Source organism: Apium graveolens, chromosome 3 (genome assembly GCF_009905375.1).
Source record: "Apium graveolens cultivar Ventura chromosome 3, ASM990537v1, whole genome shotgun sequence".
NCBI classification, from domain to species: domain Eukaryota; kingdom Viridiplantae; phylum Streptophyta; class Magnoliopsida; order Apiales; family Apiaceae; genus Apium; species Apium graveolens.
In genome coordinates, this window is record NC_133649.1 from 234,353,318 (window position 1) to 234,371,301 (window position 17,984).

The following is a 17,984-nucleotide window of genomic DNA, read 5'->3' on the forward strand; positions in this document are numbered from 1 at the left end:
GATCAACCATCCCTGTTTTGTACCCACCACTGCTGGTGTTAGAGGATGAAGATCCACCTTTCTGGAATTTGTTGTAGTTGGACTTGTACTTAAGCTTGGGATTCCTCCTGAATCTGACATGGGAGAATCTCTTGACAATTTGGGCCATTGATTCATCTTCCAATTGCTCCAGCTCTTCCAAGGAATAAAAATCATCACTTGATTGATTTGTAGTAGGAGGATCATATTCTGCTACTAACTCATTTTCCTCACCCTTGGAAAACTGTACCATTCTTTCTAACTGTTGAGATTGTTGTTGTTGTTGACCTTCAGCTACAAGTGCAGTAGATGTGCTGACCATTCTATCCTTCCCGTAGACTTCCTTCTGTTGAATCTGCTCCAACTCATAGGTTTTTAACACTCCATAGAGCCTGTCCAAAGAAATCTCACTCAGATCTCTAGCTTCTCTAATGGCAGTGATTCTATGTTCAAGATGAGCTGGCAGTGTTAAAAGGAACTTTTTGTTGACCTCCCTGATTGAATAATACTTTCCATTGATGTTCAGGTTGTTGATCAACGCATTGTACCTCTCAAACACTTCAGTAATTCCTTCTCCTGGATTTGATTTGAAATGTTCATATTCAGAGGTTAGGATTTCCAACTTGTTCTCCCTAACTTCCTCTGTGCCTTCATTAATCACCTCAATAGTTTCCCACATGTGTTTGGAATTTTTACAGTTCATCACATGTCTGTTCATCAAGGGATCAAGGGAATCAATTAATATTAATTGAAGGCTGGCATCCAAGGAGGCTTCTTCCTTCTCAGCAGGAGTAAAATCTTCAGGCTCTTTTGGATAGGTTCTAGCTTCAGTAGTCACCACACCATCTATTATTACCTTCGGTTCAATAACCATCGGAGTTTTTATACCCTTCTTTAACAAGTTTGAATATTTGGGATTTGCAACTTGTAAAAATAATAGCATCTTCTTCTTCCACATGATATAATTCTCTTTATCAAATTGTGGAATTTTAACGGTTCCAACTTTATGTGAAGTCATTATGAATTTTTGAATAAATAAAAATTCAAGGAGTTGAAAAATCACAAAAGTCTAGGATCTTGATTTGTTCGTTAATCAGAAGGCTCTGATACCAATTGTTGGGTCCCAATGTGTTTGTAGAAGGGGGGGTTGAATACAAACAGTACCGAATAATCGAATTAAATGCGGAATAAAAAAATGTGAAACAAAATTCAAGTTAAATAAAAATATTATTAAACTTGAAAGGTGTTACAACAACTGTATCGATTACAAGGTATTAATCTCAAATCAATTATCACAAATCTAGAATAAATTCGACATGAACTTTTTCTATTTTTGCAATAATTAGAATCAAATGCTAAACGCGATTTGAGATTAAGTTCTAGGGATTTTAATCCGCTAGATTGATACACAAGAGCAAGATAAAGATTTCTAGTGGATTGGATTTAACTTTACAATCTAGAAATTTAATCTTGAAGTATGCAGATGAAAAGATGAAATATTTCTTCTTGATTTTCTTTTCTGCCTTGTTTCTTAACTTCTGTGTTCTTAATAATAAGTTGCTGCTTCTCTGCTTCTTTTTAAATCAACAAACGAATAGAATTGACTTGGCATGACAATCCTATAGCTGGCAAGACTTTCGGTGAGACAATTGAATGAACTAGCAAGACAATCTGAATGAACTAGCATGACAATCAGAATGAACTAGCAAGACAATCATCCTCCTAGAGTAACTTTCGGTATGACAATGGAAAATGGCCTAGCATGACAATCGGTATGACAATCCAGATTGTCATGCTAGTTCATTTTCAATTGTCTTGCTGATTTAATGCTTGAATTTAATCCAATTAAGCTTCTGAAAATTCCTAAAATTCCTAGAATTAATTCAGAATTAATTAATCAATTAATTCAATTAATAAATAAATTATTCTTCGCAGATATAATTTATTTTCTTAATTAAATTAGATGACTTAATTAATTAATAGAGAATTAATTCTAGTCTTGAGCAGCAACCATTCTTCTGCAAATCTTCTGAAAATCACTGAAAATTATGAATCAATTCCATCACTTCAACGTTGACACTCGATGTACTGTCTGGTTCATGAGTGACTAACTTCCGTGACGTTTCTTCATGTCTTGACTTTAACACTTTGATTTTCTTCAGATTAAATCCTTGTAATTTATTGATACCCTGACGAGATCTCTGTCACTTGATTAAATCCACGATCTTGACTTATATCACTGAGGCATGATCAATTTCTTGAACTTCTTCCAGTGAATTAATTCCTCAAGTCTGTAGATGAACCTTGTCTCTGAATCCTTTGACAGATATTACTTTGCGAGATCTCTCTGATGGTAGTTCCACTATTTACTTATTACATTCTTATTTGAGTTGAGTTGAATCCTCGAATATACAAATAGGCTATGACATATGACTTACAAGTGTTGCTCCAATGAAAGTCACTTTATCAGGATCCCCGAGAGCTAAAGGAATCAGTTCTTCTGCTGGCTTCCCTCTTTTCTCATCATTCTCACGGATATCCAGGTCTTCAATATGCAGAACCTGCCCCCAACTCCATCTGCCCTTAGAGAGGCCACATAACAACTCCTTTCCATCTTTTGATCTCCTCTCTCTTCTCTAATCCCATTCTGGGTGGGAAACTTCATCACTGAATGGTAGGAGGAAGGGACTGCCATGAAGGCATGTATTCCTGTTCTTCCCATGATTGCGTTGTAAGTTGAACTAGCTTTCACCACCACAAAGTCCAACATTTGTGTTGCTTGTCTTGGTTCCTGACCTATGGTCGTTGGCAACTTAATTATCCCTTCCACGGGGCACTCCACTCCTGCGAATTCATATATTGGCATATCGGTCGGGTTTAATTGAGAATCATTGTAACCCATCCTTAAAAAGGTATCACGGAGCAGGATGTCCACCGAGGCACCATTATCTACAAGAACCCTCTTCACCGGGCTTTTCCCTATTATCGGTGTAATGACCAGCAAGTCATCATGAGGAAATATCACACACTCCAAGTCAAAATCACCAAATGCCATTGTCACTCCTATCATGGCCCTCTTCGGGGCTTCCCCAACAATATGCATAACTTCTCTAGTATATGCTTTCCTTGAGTTTTTGGATGAACCAACAACAATTGGCCCTCCAAAGATAGTATTTATCATAGGCCCTCAGGGTCGTGGTCCTCCAAAGATTGCATTTATCACCGGTCCCCTAGGATGGGGATTTCGCCCTTGATTGTCTTGGTCCCTCCTACGATCATCAAAATTCTTTCTCCCATTGTTATTCCTATCTCCTCCATCTCCAGTATACTTGCTCAACCTTCCTTTTTGAATGAGGAACTCTATTTCATCTTTCAATTGTCTACACTCATCAGTGTCATGACCAGCATCCTTGTGAAATATGCAATATTTGCTCTTATCTAGCTTGGTAGGATCAGCCTTCAGGGGTTTAGGCAAACGAATATCTCTATCTTTCTCAATTTCCATCAAGATCTGGCTCTTAGGAGCATTCAACTTAGCATATTCAGTGAACTTTTGCCCAGGTCCTCCCTTCTTCGGGGTCAAATCAGTGTTTTGCTCAGTTCTAAGATACTTGTCCTTAGCAATATATTCCAGATCAATCTTTCACTTCTTGCCACCAGCGGGCTCGTTATTCACTACTGTCTTCCTCATGCTTTCTTCCACTTTGATGTATTTCTCGGCTCTATCTTGGAGCTGTAACATACTTTCAGGTGGGCATTTGGCCAATGACATCTTGAAGAACTCGTCCCTAGTTCCCTGTTACAGTGCTATCATAGCTACCTTGTCATCAAGGTTTGGGACTTTTAAAGCTTCTTTGATGAAATGATTCAGATAGTCTCTCAAGGACTCCTTCGCTCCCTGCACAATGCTCATGAGGGATATTGAACTTTTCTCATGCACTTTCCCACTGATAAATTTCTTAATAAAAGCTCGACTTAGTTCTCTGAAGGACCCAATAGAATTCGGGGGCAAATAGTTATACCATCTTTGAGACATTCCCGATAGGGTTTGTAGAAAGGCCCGACACTTATTAGCATCGTTCACGGGCTGCAACAACAATGCATTAGAGAATGTCCTGACATGATTAGCAGGATCTCCAGTGCCATCATAAGCTTTGATGGTGGGAATCTAGAACTTTCTTGAGATATGGGCATTCATTATCTCTTCAGTGAATGGTGGAGTGGGATCATCAGGATCTCCAAGGGGTAGAAGATCACTTGGATCAGCCCTTGGGGAAACAACCCTTCTTGGTATTGGAACATCCAGGTCTATGACTGGAGGATTTCTCCTCCTCGGGGGTAGTGGGGGTCTTAGGTGCGTCTCCAGATTGCGCTTTAGCCTTCGGATCTCAGCTTCATGTGCCCTGATCCTCTCCTGTACTTCCTTGGTATTTGTCCCTTGTATGGTTTTGGGGCGTCGATTAGCATCAACCATAGGTTCTTTACCAGCACGCTTCCTCCTTGGAGCCACATCGTCATCCGAAGACTCGGAGTCTCTTTCAGTGTAAGGTACAGAGCTTCACTTCGTCCAGCATGTCCACTTCCTCCAACCTCGGGGTACAGGGGCATCCCATAGGGGGATTAGTGGTAACAATAGTTGAATATTCATACCTTGCGGGTTGAGAGTTCACAGTTGCTTGTATCTGCTGAAGTTGATGATTCATCCCTTGAGGAGCCGGGGGATTCGTCCCTTGTGGCTGAGGCTCAGATGCCCCTATCGGAGTTCTTCCTTGGGTGGAGGCGTAGGATGAGTGTGGGGGTATTTCCACCATCGATGAAATCGTTTGAGTTGTCCCATCTGGTGTTCCTTCAGGGGCGCTGTTTCCACTCCGTGTTCTCGTCATAGTTATTGTTATGCTTTCCCACAGACGGAGCCAAATGTTATGGATTGAAAACTAGGGTATATCAATTATTGTATTTATTACTAAGGTTTGGGAGCTCAAGGCCTTTAATGGTTGCTCTCGTGTTTCGTAGCTTAACTCTGCCTTTATGAGATGCCTACGTATCTCTGTGAATTAGAGAATCAAGCCAAAAAATGTAGTTCTGATAGGAGGGGTGAGTCCCCTTATATACATGTTGGGAGTCCTTGAATTGGACTAGGGTTAGGAGACTTGTTGAACAAGTCTCAGACTTTGGATAGACTTTGAAGTCATAGAATCAAGGAATCGGACTCCTTGTGGGTGTAGGTCCCTTCAAGGCTATCTTTTATAGATTTATATCACTGATTGGACTCATTTAATGAGCTGTTAATTCTCCCTATCTATTAATTATGAATTTAATAAATAATTATGGCTTCGGGCCTCGTTAATTGGGCTTCGTTATTGGACCATATTAGGTCTAATTAATTCAGTATTAATTATATTCCTAGGATAATTTTAGGCCCATATCAACACTAATTAAATTCGAATTTTAACACTACAAATAATTCAAAATTAACACTAATATATCCTAAAAATCTAAATAAATTAATCCTAAATTAAATAAATTCCATATTATGAACCCTAGAAATTCTAAAAAATTGAATTTAATCATACTACAATTCATATGTTAATTCATTACATGGATTCATACATTAATTAACCCTAAAAATTTGAATTACATACACAAAATGAGATCTACACCAAGAAAAAACATAAATTTATATCAATAAAACTGTAAATAATAAAAAGGAATCGATTATATACCTTAATTACGAAAAAGGAGAATGATTCAAGGTTTCAGTGATCTTGGGCGCTGGGTTTTTTGCTTCTCCTGTGCTTTTCTCCATTTATATACGGCTGTTATGGCTGTGTTTGTGTTTGTGTCTGTTTATAGTTTGTGTTTGCTAGGTATTAGGCAAACAAAAAATGACACCAACCGTGGAAATTTATAGTTAGATAATTTTCTACCTTGCCAAGTAGATTACAAGAAGAAACCAAAAAACTAATAATAATAATTATAATAATAATAATAATAATAATAATAATAATAATAATAATAATAATAATAATAATAATAATAATAATAATAATAATAGAATTCAATGTATGGGTACCGAATGTAGACAATGAATTTTAATTCTATAAAAATGAACGTCTAGCATTTGTGGTTGAGAATGTCACTATTAAGTCAAAGGTCATGGGTTCAATTCTCAACAATCATTTAAATTTTGTAAAATTTAAATAATTTAAAATTAAATTAAAACTTTTAGAAATTAAAAATATTTTTTATCGTAAATATATCTATTCAAGTTTAATGAAATCTAATATTGGCTAATAAGACACCTACATAGACACTTTGCTCACCGCATAAGACCACTAAGATATAGAGAACACTACATAGGACTACTTTGCAAATATAAAAAATTGCTCTCGTTTTAGAGGAGGCTATAATATTATAATTTAACAGGTCTAACAAAAATCCATGAGCAATTCAGTGAGGGTGTAGGGCCATTCGGCCAAGAATTGTTCAGAAGTTTTTCTCTAACAACACAAATAAAAATAATCGAAACAATCTTAATAACCACTAAATGTTTCCACTAAAGTTGCTACCACAAGTGACACCAAACTTGGGTGAAAATTTACTGCACAGATAAAAACTCATTTCTCCTAATTACATTTTACCAACTAAACAAATAATTCTCAAATATACTTAACTAATTGAAGAATGAATAATACCTGTCCATAATGATTTGACCAGGACACGTCTCTCACCTATAGGCAACTGTTTCCCTGTCCTTTTAACTTTCCGTGCAAAATTTACTGTACAGATAAAAACTCGTTTCTCCTAATTACATTTTACCAACTAAAAAAATAATTCTCAAATGTACTTAACTAATTGAAGAATGAATAATACCTGTCCACAAATGATTCGACCAGGACACGTCTCTCACCTATAGGCAACCGTTTCCCTGTCCTTTTAACTTTCTGTGCAAAATTTACTGCACATATAAAAACTCGTTTCTCCTAATTACATTTTACCAACTAAACAAATAATTATCAAACGTACTTAACTAATTGAAGAATGAATAATACATGTCCACAAATGATTCGACCAGGACACGTCTCTTACCTATAGGCAACCGTTTCCCTGTCCTTTTAACTTTCCGTGCAAAATTTACTGCACAGATAAAAACTCGTTTCTCCTAATTACATTTTACCAACTAAACAAATAATTCTCAAACGTACTTAACTAATTGAAGAATGAATAATACCTGTCCACAAATGATTCGACCAGGACACGTCTCTCACCTATAGGCAACCATTTACCTGTCCTTTTAACTTTTCGTGCAAGATTAGAGATCTCCTTCACTGTAATTAATCATCCAACACCATTAAATACAAAAATTAGAGCCTAACAAATTTTGACCCTTAACTTATTCTACACAAAATAGGAGAATGCAAATCAAGTTAAAAAATTCTTAATCATGTATTAAAATCACGATATATAAGTTACTACTACCGAAACACACATCAATTACATTCAAATTTTAGACCAAAAAACCAGAAATCAACTCAAACAAGAGAACAACACAAAGACTAAACATGCAAATCAAGTTGGTAAACAGCTAACAGAACATAAATTTCTAAACATGTAATAATATAAACAGCTAAACATGAGCTTTGATTGATCTTTATGCGAATAACTGCATTTGCTGAGGTGTTGCTTGTTGATTGGTTTAGTTATTCTATGGGGATCGTTGCATTCATTTAGTTGCATTCATGCATTTGTATTTCTTATTTTTTTGAGTCTGTTAATGCTTGAGGACAAACATCAATTCAAGTATGGGGGTATGTTGAGTGGCATTTATGACACTTTATAATGCTCTAATAAGCTTTGAATTGATGAGTTTGTACTCAAGTTGTTAAGTGTTTTAATGTGTTTTCGAGTGTTTTTTACATTTCAGGCATTATCTAGGTAAACAGGTGAATTAGCATTGTTTCGGTGCTAATTTGGTGTCAAGGTGGTGTTGGAATAAAAGCTCATGAAAAACCGGCTCAAGTCTGCAAGAAAAATGAAGAAGTCAATTTCTGGAAGAAGCCCAGCGCGCCCGCGCTGATCAAGCGCTCGGCCACGCCCGAAGTTCAGAAAGCCAGCGCGCCCGCGCTGATCAAGCTCGCCGCCGCGCCAGGTTGGGGTGCATAATTCTGATTCTATTCTAATTCGAATTGGAAGACTTCTCTGCTGATTAGGGCTGCTATATAAGCAACTTTAGGTCATTTTTAATAATATATCAAGGCAGAGACATAACAAGGAGAGCCGTAAGAAGACCATTTTAGCACGATTCAACGAAGACGAAGAAGATCTTGTTTTTACTTATGAATCTTTGTTCTAAGTTGTAACTTGGATACTAGTTTTCTTATTTGTGAACGTTACTCTTGTTTCGCACTTGGTTTAATTTATTTGTAATAAAGACTATGTTTGTTATACCATGCTTTCATCGGAACCCACGTTGATGATGAGTCCGATTATGGGCTAATCGTTATCGTGGGGTTCTAATGGATTTATTTATGGATTTCTTTAGTTAAATTGTTTCGATACCTTAGTATGTGGTGATTGTATGATAACCTATTATTGGTTGTGCATATTCGTCTTATGAGCGTCGCGAACTTAGAAGATAGTGTGTTAATTTTTAGTGAGGCGAAAGTGAATTTAAGGATATAGAACTTACCATGCTAGTATAGGTTCATGTAGTTGTTATGCCTGATTCGTGGGTAATTTTAACCATCTTACTTGCCCTATGCAATCAAGATAGATAACTTGTGCTTAAACCGTTATGTTGTCAAATTCTATAGACATATAGGGTCTCAATATAACTGGTGTCTATTCAACTTCTATCTCTTTTTTGGATGTCTGGTAGTATGGTACTCGTGCAGCAAAAGTTAGCATTTATCAGTTTCGTGTTGTCTGATTAGTGTCATCACCATTGCATGTTAAGGTTAAGATTAGGCTATTGAATGAAGTATTTAATGAAGTTAGGATTCCATGTTTGTCATATATATTAATTCAGTCAATCTTATTCTCTTTGTTATAATTGTAGTTTAATTCTTAGTTATAAACAACCTCTATTTTTTATCGTCTTAGCATTGAATAATAACCATACATTGTTGCTTAAGTGCATAGATTAATTAGTTAACCAAAGTCAGTCTCTGTGGGAACGAACTAGAAATGATTCTATACTACTTGCGAACTCGTATACTTGCGTGTATTATTAACGCGCGTTTAGCGACTAACAAGTTTTTGGCGCCGCTGCCGGGGACTGCAGTGTTAATTTATAGTTTGTGTGCTTTCCATCAGTGGTCGTTAAAGTTCATTGACTCGGACATCATTACTTATTCATTTCCTTGCATTATTTCAGGTACTCTAGCGAGGGTGTATGCATACGCGTTCGCGTACTCATAAGAGAACACTGGATAAAGCCGAGGAAGAAGTGGTGGTATTTCGTAAGGAAGTTTTTGAAGAAGAAAAGAAGGTAGAAGAAGAAAAGAAAGTCGAGGAACCAACTTTAGTAGAGATGGGTGATCAAGCAGAAAATCCTACGGCTTTGATGGACTATTCTCAGCCTGAGATCAATGACATTCAGTCAAGCATCATCGGGCCAGCCATCAGGGTTAACACTTTTGAGATCAAGTCAAGCACAATTCAGATGATAAAGAACTCAGTTCAGCTTGGGGGTTCTCCTACTGAAGACCCCAACATGCACATCAGGGATTTCATCGAGATCTGTGACACTTTCAAGTTCAATGATATGACTGAAGATGTTGTCAAGCTGTGACTCTTCCCGTTCTCTTTGAGGGAAAAAGCTAAGTGATGGTTACATTGTCTACCAGCAGGGTCTATCACCACTTGGGAAGATCTTGCTCAAAAGTTTCTCACTAAATTCTTCCCTATGGCGAAGATTGCTGCAATCAGGAATGCTCTTACTCAGTTTGATCAACAAACTAGAGAATCTCTGTGTGAGGCTTGGGATCGATATAAGGAGATGCTAAGGAAGTGCCCACACCATGGCATGCCTGATTGGATGATTATCAACTGCTTCTAAATGGATTGGGTGCTACATCTAGACCCATGCTTGATGCACCATCAGGAGGAGACGTGTGGGCTAAAATCTATGATGAAGCTTATGAACTCATTGAACTGATGGTTGCTAATGAGTACCAGAATCCTTCCCAGAGACTGACTCGGGGAAAGGTAGCAGGAATTCTGGAGTTGGATGCATGAACTGCTATAGCTGCCCAACTTAAGGCTTTTATGATGAAAGTGGACACTTTGGCTAATTATGGAGTTAATCAAATCACTAGTGTCTGTGAGCTTTGTGCTGGTGCTCATGAGACTGATCAGTGCATAATTTTTAGTGAATTAGCTCAGTTCGTGAGCAACTTTTAGCGCTCACAGCAACCTGTGCCATCCACTTATCATCCTAACAACCGCAATCATCCTAATTTTAGTTGGAGCAACACTCAGAATGCAGTTCAACAGCCTTATCAGCAGTATCCAGCTAAGCAGTACAACCCCCTGGTTTTTAGCAACCGCAATATGCACCGAGACAACAACTTCAGCTGCAACAAGCTAATAAAAAATCTGAATTAGAGGAGTTGAAGCTTATGTGTAAAAGTCAAGCTGTTTTTATCAAGACCTTAGAAAATCAAATTGGGAAAATTGCCAATGCCTTGCTTAATCATCAGCCTGGTACACTACCTAGTGACACTGAAGTTCCGGGAAAGAGGGAAGCCAAGGAGCAGGTAAAGGAAATCACTTTAAGGTTTGGAAAGGTTGCGAATCCCGAACAAACTCAAGTGTTGACTAAAGAAGCTAAGGCTGAGAAAGAAGTAGAGCAGCAGGAAGTAGAAGTGGAACCAAGGAAGACTACTATTGAGCACACTCCTCCTGAGGGTAATACAGGGGAGAAACAGATCTATCCTCCGCCGCCTTTTCCTAAGCAGCTGCAGAAGAAAAAGCTGGACAAGCAATTTGAGAAGTTTCTGGAGGTGTTCAAAAAACTTCATATGAAAGGTATTCTCTCTCAGAAACTGAAGCTAGATGATTTAGAGACTGTCGCTCTCACGGAGGAATGCAGTGTTGTGCTGTAATAGAAGTTACATCCGAAGCTTAAGGATCCAAGAAACTTCACTATTCCGTGTACTATTGGAAAAGTGTCTTTTGACAGATGCTTATGTGACTTGAGAGCTAGCATCAATCTGATGCCCTTGTCAATCTTCAAGCAGTTGGACTTACCTGATCCAAAACCGACTAATATGACCATATAATTGGTCGACCGTTCTATAACATATACGCGATATATTGTGGAGGATTTCTTGGTCAAGGTTGATAAACTCATCTTCCCTGCTGATTTCGTAATTCTTGATTTCGAGAAGGATAAGAAGATTCCCATAATATTGGGAAGACCTATCTTGGCGATTGGCCGAACCTTAATAGATGTGTAGAAGGGTGAGCTCACAATGCGAGTGCTGGATCAGGATGTAACTTTTAATGTGTTCAATGCTATGAAGTTTCCTACGGAAAATGAGGAATGCCTAAAGGTGGAGTTGGGTGATTCTGTGGTTACTTCAAAACTTGACCAATTGCTAAGGTCTGATGCCTTAGAGAAAGCCTTATTGGGAAATTAAGATAGTGAAGATGACGAAGGTGAAGAACAATTTCAGTATTTGAATGCTTCTCCCTGGAAGAGGAAGATATATATGCCTTTTGAATCTCTTGGAATGAAGGAATTGAACAAAGCTCCCAAATGCCTCAAGCCATCTATTGAGGAAGCTCCCACTCTTGAGCTTAAGCCTTTACCTGAGCATTTGAGGTATGCGTTTTGAGGTGATGCATCTACTTTGCCTGTTATTATTGCATCTGAGCTTTCAGGTAGTGATGAGGAAAAGCTTCTGAGGATTCTGAGAGAGTTCAAATCGGCAATTGGCTGGACTATAGCAGATATCAAGGGAATCAGCCCTTCTTATTGCATGCATTAATTCTGCTAGAGGAAGGTAGCAAGTCTACGGTCGAGCATCAAAGATGCCTTAATCCAATCATGAAGGAAGTAGTGAAGAAGGAAATTCTGAAGTGGCTAGATGCAGGGATCATCTACCCTATTTCTGACAGTTCATGGGTAAGCCCGGTTCAATGTGTGCCAAAGAAAGGTGGTATTACTGTGGTAGCAAATGAGAAGAATGAGCTTATTCCTACATGAACAGTCATGGGGTGGAGAGTTTACAGAAACCTGAACAAAGCCACTAGGAAGGATCACTTCCCTTTACGCTTCATTGATCAGATGCTTGATAGATTGGCTGGTCATGAGTATTACTGTCTGCTGGACGGCTATTTGGATTACAATTAGATTTGTATCACTCCAGAAGATTAGGAAAAAACTACCTTCACTTGTCCATTTGGTACTTTCGCCTTCAGACGAGTTTCTTTTGGTCTGTGTGGTGCGCCATCCATATTTCAGAGATGTATGATGGCCATCTTTTTTGATATAATATTCCAGAATGTGGAGGTGTTCATGGACGACTTCTCTATTTTTGGCGATTCTTTTGATGAATGCTTGCGAAATCTTGGACACGTTCTCAAGAGGTGTGTTGAGACCAATCTGGTTCTCAAGAGGTGCGTCGGGGCATTATTCTAGGGCACAAGGTTTCTAGTAAGGGTATAGAGGTGGATAAGGCCAAGTTGGGGGTCATTGATAATCTTCCTCTACCTATTTCTGTTAAGAGAATTCACAGTTTTCTTGGCCATGCGGGTTTCTATAGGCGTTTTATTAAAGACTTCTCTAAAATTTCATAGCCATTGTGCAGTTTGCTAGAGAAAGATGTTCCTTTCAAGTTTGATGATGAGTGTCTTGCAGCTTTTGATACTTTAAAGAAGAGTTTAATCACGGCACCGGTCATAACTGCACCTGATTGGAATGAACTTTTTGAGATGATGTGTGATGCAAGTGACTATGCGGTTGGAGCAGTTCTTGGGCAGAGGAAGAACAACATATTTCATGCGGTCTACTACGTTAGTAAGACTCTAAATGGTGCTCAACTGAATTATACTACTACGGAGAAAGAACTTTTGGCTATTGTCTATGGTTTTGAGAAATTACGATCTTATCTACTTGGGACTAAGGTGACAGTTTTCACTGATCACGCTGCAATTCGTTATCTCGTCTCAAAGAAGGACTCGAAGCCTAGATTGATTAGATGGGTTCTTTTGCTTCAAGAATTTGAACTAGAGATCAAGGACATAAAGGGGACTGAAAATCAAGTCGCTGATCATTTAGAAAGTCTTAATGCTACTTCATTGGATGAGACATTGATAAATGAGTCTTTTCCCGACAAGTAGCTGTTTGGAGTGCAAGAAGAAGAACCGTGGTTGCAGATATTGTGAACTACCTTGTGAGTAATATCATGCCTCCCGACTTATCTTATGCTCAAAGGAAGAAGTTTCTACATGAAGTAAAGTGGTATATGTGGGATGAGCCATTTCTTTTTCGTCAAGGAGCTAACCAAATCATCAGGAGATGTATTTCTTATAGCGAAATGGGGGGATCTTGTGAGATTGCCACTCAATGGCTTATGGAGGACATTACGGTGGAGAAAAGACAGCAGCTCGTATTCTTCAAGCAGGTTTCTTTTGGCCGACCTTGTTTAAAGATGCTCACCAGTTCATCTTGAAATGTGATCGATGTCAACGTGTCGGTAATATGTATAAGAGGGATAAGATGCCTCTTAATGTGCTTCTAGAGGTTGAGGTCTTCGATGTTTGGGGAATTGACTTCATGGGGCCATTTGTCTCATCTTATAACAATCAGTATATCTTGTTGACAGTTGATTATGTGTCGAAATGGGTTGAAGTCAAGGTGTTTCCAACAAACGATGCGAAAGTGGTGCTTAATTTTTTTCACAAGCAGATATTCACAAGGTTTGGAACTCCAAGAGTCATAATCAGTTATGAGGGGTTGCATTTTTGCAATCGCAAGTTCACTGCTATGATGCGAAGGTATAATGTAAATCATCGCATTTCCACGGCTTATCATCCTCAGACAAATGGTCAAGTCGAGGTATCTAACAGAGAAATCAAGCGCATTTTATAGAAAGTTGTGTGTCCGTCGAGGAAAGATTGGTCTTTGAAGTTTGATGAAGCTGTTTGGGCGTATAGAACAGCATATAAGACTCCATTGGGAATGTCGCCGTTTTAGTTGGTTTATGGTAAGGGGTGTCATTTTCCTGTGGAGCTCGAACATAAGGCTTATTGGGCTTTGTAGAAATTGAATCTTGACTTGGATGCGGCTGGAAAAAAGAGGATGCTTCAATTGAATGAACTCGACGAGTTTCGACTTCAAGCTAATGAGAACAACAAAATGTATAAGGAGAAAGTCAAGCGGTGGCATGATCAAGGCCTAGTGATCAAATCATTTGTGCCCGGGCAACAACTTCTTTTGTTCAACTCTCGTCTCCGTCTTTTTCCTGGAAAGTTGAAGTCAATGTGGTCAGGGCCCTTCGTAATCAAAACTGTGCTCCCACATAGAGCGGTGGAAAGTTTTGAGAATGATTTCGGCCAAGCATTCAAGATAAATGGTCAGAGGTTGAAGCATTATTATGGTGACACGGCAAACCACGAGGTGGTTAGTGCAGTTTTATTGTCCATTTGAGCTCAAGGTTCTACGTCGAGGTAGCGACGTTAAAGAAGCGCTTCTTGGGAGGAAACCCAAGTTTATTGTACATTAGTAGGTAGAGGACGCAAGAAGAAAAGAGAAAAACATAAAAAAATCAGAAAAGGAAAAAAATTCAGGGCCAACTCCAGTGACCAAGCGCGCCCGCGCTGATCTAGCGCGCGGCCGCACTATTTTTCCAGAAGGTAAGCGCGTCCATGCTGTCCAAGCGCGTGCCCGCGCCAGTTTTCCAGAGAGTGAGCGCGCCCGCGCTATACAAGCGCGCGCCCGCGCCGGGTCCCTGTTCGAAAAAGAATTAATTACAGCAGTTTTGAAGTGAATTTCGGGATTTTTACTCAAAAATCAATTCCAACCCGATTTTTACTCTTCCACATCCCATAATTCCCTCTCCAAATCAACCCATTATTCCCACAATTCCCACAATCAATTCCCACTTCTATTACTTATCGAATTCTCACCTCTCCACCTATAAATACACACACTTATACACAAACTTCTCCACCACATCACGAATTCTCAAACACAAATCTCTCTCAAACACTTAGTTTTTATTTTCTCTTATTTAATCCCAATGGCACCAAAGAGGCAAAAAACGCAAGTTAGCAGCAGCACCATTGATTCTTCATCTGCAGGTGGTGTGAGGTCAATGTTTTCTACTCCTGAGGCTGAAGAGGATTACACGAGGCTTCTCTCGAAGCCTATTGCTAAGGAGCGAGGTTTTCTGCCATCGGGGAAGGATGGTAAGTTGTTGGAGATGATTCTTGAGATGGGCTGGGTTCCTTTTTGTGAGGCTCCCGCTATTATGCCCATGAGTGTTGTGCAGGAGTTCTATGCTAACGCTAAGGCGGAGAAGAATGGATTCATGGTGGTTCGAGGGAGGATTGTGGAGTATAGTGCAGAGGCTATCAGGACGGTGATTGAGCAGCCCGCAAGGAAGGTGGGTCAGGACACTTGGAACGATAAGACTCCCGAGGACTTCAACTTGGATCTGATCGTTGCGACTTTGTGTGTGCCTGAGAAGCATTGAAAGTTCAAGAGGGGCACTACTGATTACTCCACGTTCCCTGCTTCGTGCATGAACAGGTTTGCACGGGCTTGGAATTCGTTTATTTGTGCTAACATCATACCATATTCGCATGTGCATGAGATTACTGTGGAGCGTGCTCGTCTGCTATGGGGGATTCTTCAGGGTGCTTATATTGATTTGGGGATGGTGATATATCAAGGGATTTTGAGATTCTTGAGAGGATGTACTACATGTGCTATTCCTTATGCGTCAGTGGTGATAAAGTTGTGTGTGGCAGTTGGTGTTCATCGGCCCGCACATGAGCAACTTTAGCTTCCCAGTGCTCCTATCGACAGTTCTATACTGTTGAGCATGCAAAAGTGGTATGAAGGAAAGCCCGATCCTAAAGGGCTTGGGTATTCATATGATCATCTGCCAGGTGGTGTGCCCATGGATCAGGCTACTGCGGGAGGTTCTCAGCATGCCCGTCGAGCAGCTTGGAGGGCTCAGTTAGGAGAGGAAGCTGGTTCGTCGCAGCAGCAGTAGGAGGTAGCAGGAGCATATATTGGAGCTAGTTTGAGTTCGACGCAGTATAGGCGTCTAGCGAGGAGGACAGAAGCGATACACGACATCCATAGTCATTTTGCACGCGATCTCACCTAGGCACTTGGGACTACATTTAGAGCCACCGAGGTTGACATCCAGTGGCCAGTATTTGGTGAGGACTCCGTGTATCCGCCTCCTGACACTCCACCCGTTGAGGGTGATGATTCTGATTCGCAGTAGGTATGCCTGAATTCCTTACTATTACCTTCACTGAGGACAGTGAATATTTTAAGTTTGGGGGTAGTAGTTAAAGGAATATGTTTTTGTGTGAGTCACATATAGTTGCATATTCATGATAGCATATAGTTTGCATATTTTTTCCATGTAGCTTTTTTATTTATTTTGGGTAGTTTTTATGATTTTGTTCATTTAGTTTCATGCAATTTCATTAGAACATGATCCCTTAGATGATTTTTCCGTTTAATTGGTGATATTGATGCTAGTGTAGTGATGTCATATTTAGTAATGTTGAGTCTTATCGAATTAATTTGTATGCTAGAGATAATTGTATTTCACTAAGTTTTATAGGTTGCTAGAATGCTAGATCATGATCATGGTTTGTTTGTTTATCGAGGTTTAATCGCTTGTTTATATTTAGAATTTAGGATGTTCTCTTAATAATAAAAGACATGGATATTTAAAAATTGGAAAAAATTGGATTTCATTGCTAGTTGTGTGGCTAGGTGTCAAATGGCTAGTAGCCGGCTCATATTTTTATGAGTAATCTAGGGTTGAATGAGATGGAGCGAAACGCACTCATTCAGAAATTCGTTGAAAAAATAGAAAAAAAAAAGAATAAGTGTTATGTATAACTGATCACGAGTGGGCTCTTTAGTACTCGAGTTATTAAGTTCTTTGGGGACTTTGTGCCTAGTGACCTAAGGCTTTTATTGTCTGGGATCCGCTAACCTAACGCTCGCTACATGGGTGCTATTGTATAAGTCTTTTGTGGACCTCACTCATTGCACAATCAAATAAGCATACTTGTGTTGTTTTATTGTGAATAAAAGCGTGAATCCATGTTAAACTCCGATATAAGAATTGAAGTGTTACAAATTATTTTGAGTCTAGCTTTTATTCTATTTATAAACTTGCGATTGTTTTGATAAGTAGTGAGTCATGATTGTTGATCTAGTTGCGATAGTATATCTGTAAGCAGTTGCACACACGCACGTCTTTGGTTTGTAGATTGATTTGTGAGCTTTGATTGATCTTTATGCAAATAACTGCATTTGCTGAGGTGTTGCTTGTTGATTGGTTTAGTTATTCTATGGGGATCGTTGCATTCATTTAGTTGCATTCATGCATTTTTATTTCTTATTTTTTTGAGTCTGTTAATGCTTGAGGACAAGCATCAATTCAAGTATGGGAGTATATTGAGTGGCATTTATGACACTTTATAATGCTCTAATAAGCTTTGAATTGATGAGTTTGTGCTCAAGTTGTTAAGTGTTTTAATGTGTTTTCGAGTGTTTTTTGTATTTCAGACATAATCTAGGTAAACAGGTGAATTAGCATTGTTTCGGTGCTAATTTGGTGTCAAGGTGGTGTTGGAATAAAAGCTCGTGGAAAACTGGCTTAAGTCTGCAAGAAAAATGAAGAAGTCAATTTCTGGAAGAAGCGCGCGACCCGAAGCCCGAAGTTCAGAAAGCGAGCGCGCCCGTGCTGATCAAG

At 39.1% G+C, this 17,984-nt stretch overlaps 1 non-coding gene across 1 annotated transcript; it reads right to left on the bottom strand.

Annotated features, from left to right (window-relative positions):
• Positions 1 to 9,940: 9,940 nt before the first annotated feature.
• On the bottom strand, positions 9,941 to 10,047 carry LOC141716272 (small nucleolar RNA R71). Its single transcript, XR_012572987.1, has one exon. It is a non-coding gene; the product is annotated as a small nucleolar RNA R71 (small nucleolar RNA).
• Between the last annotated feature and the right edge of the window lie 7,937 nt (positions 10,048 to 17,984).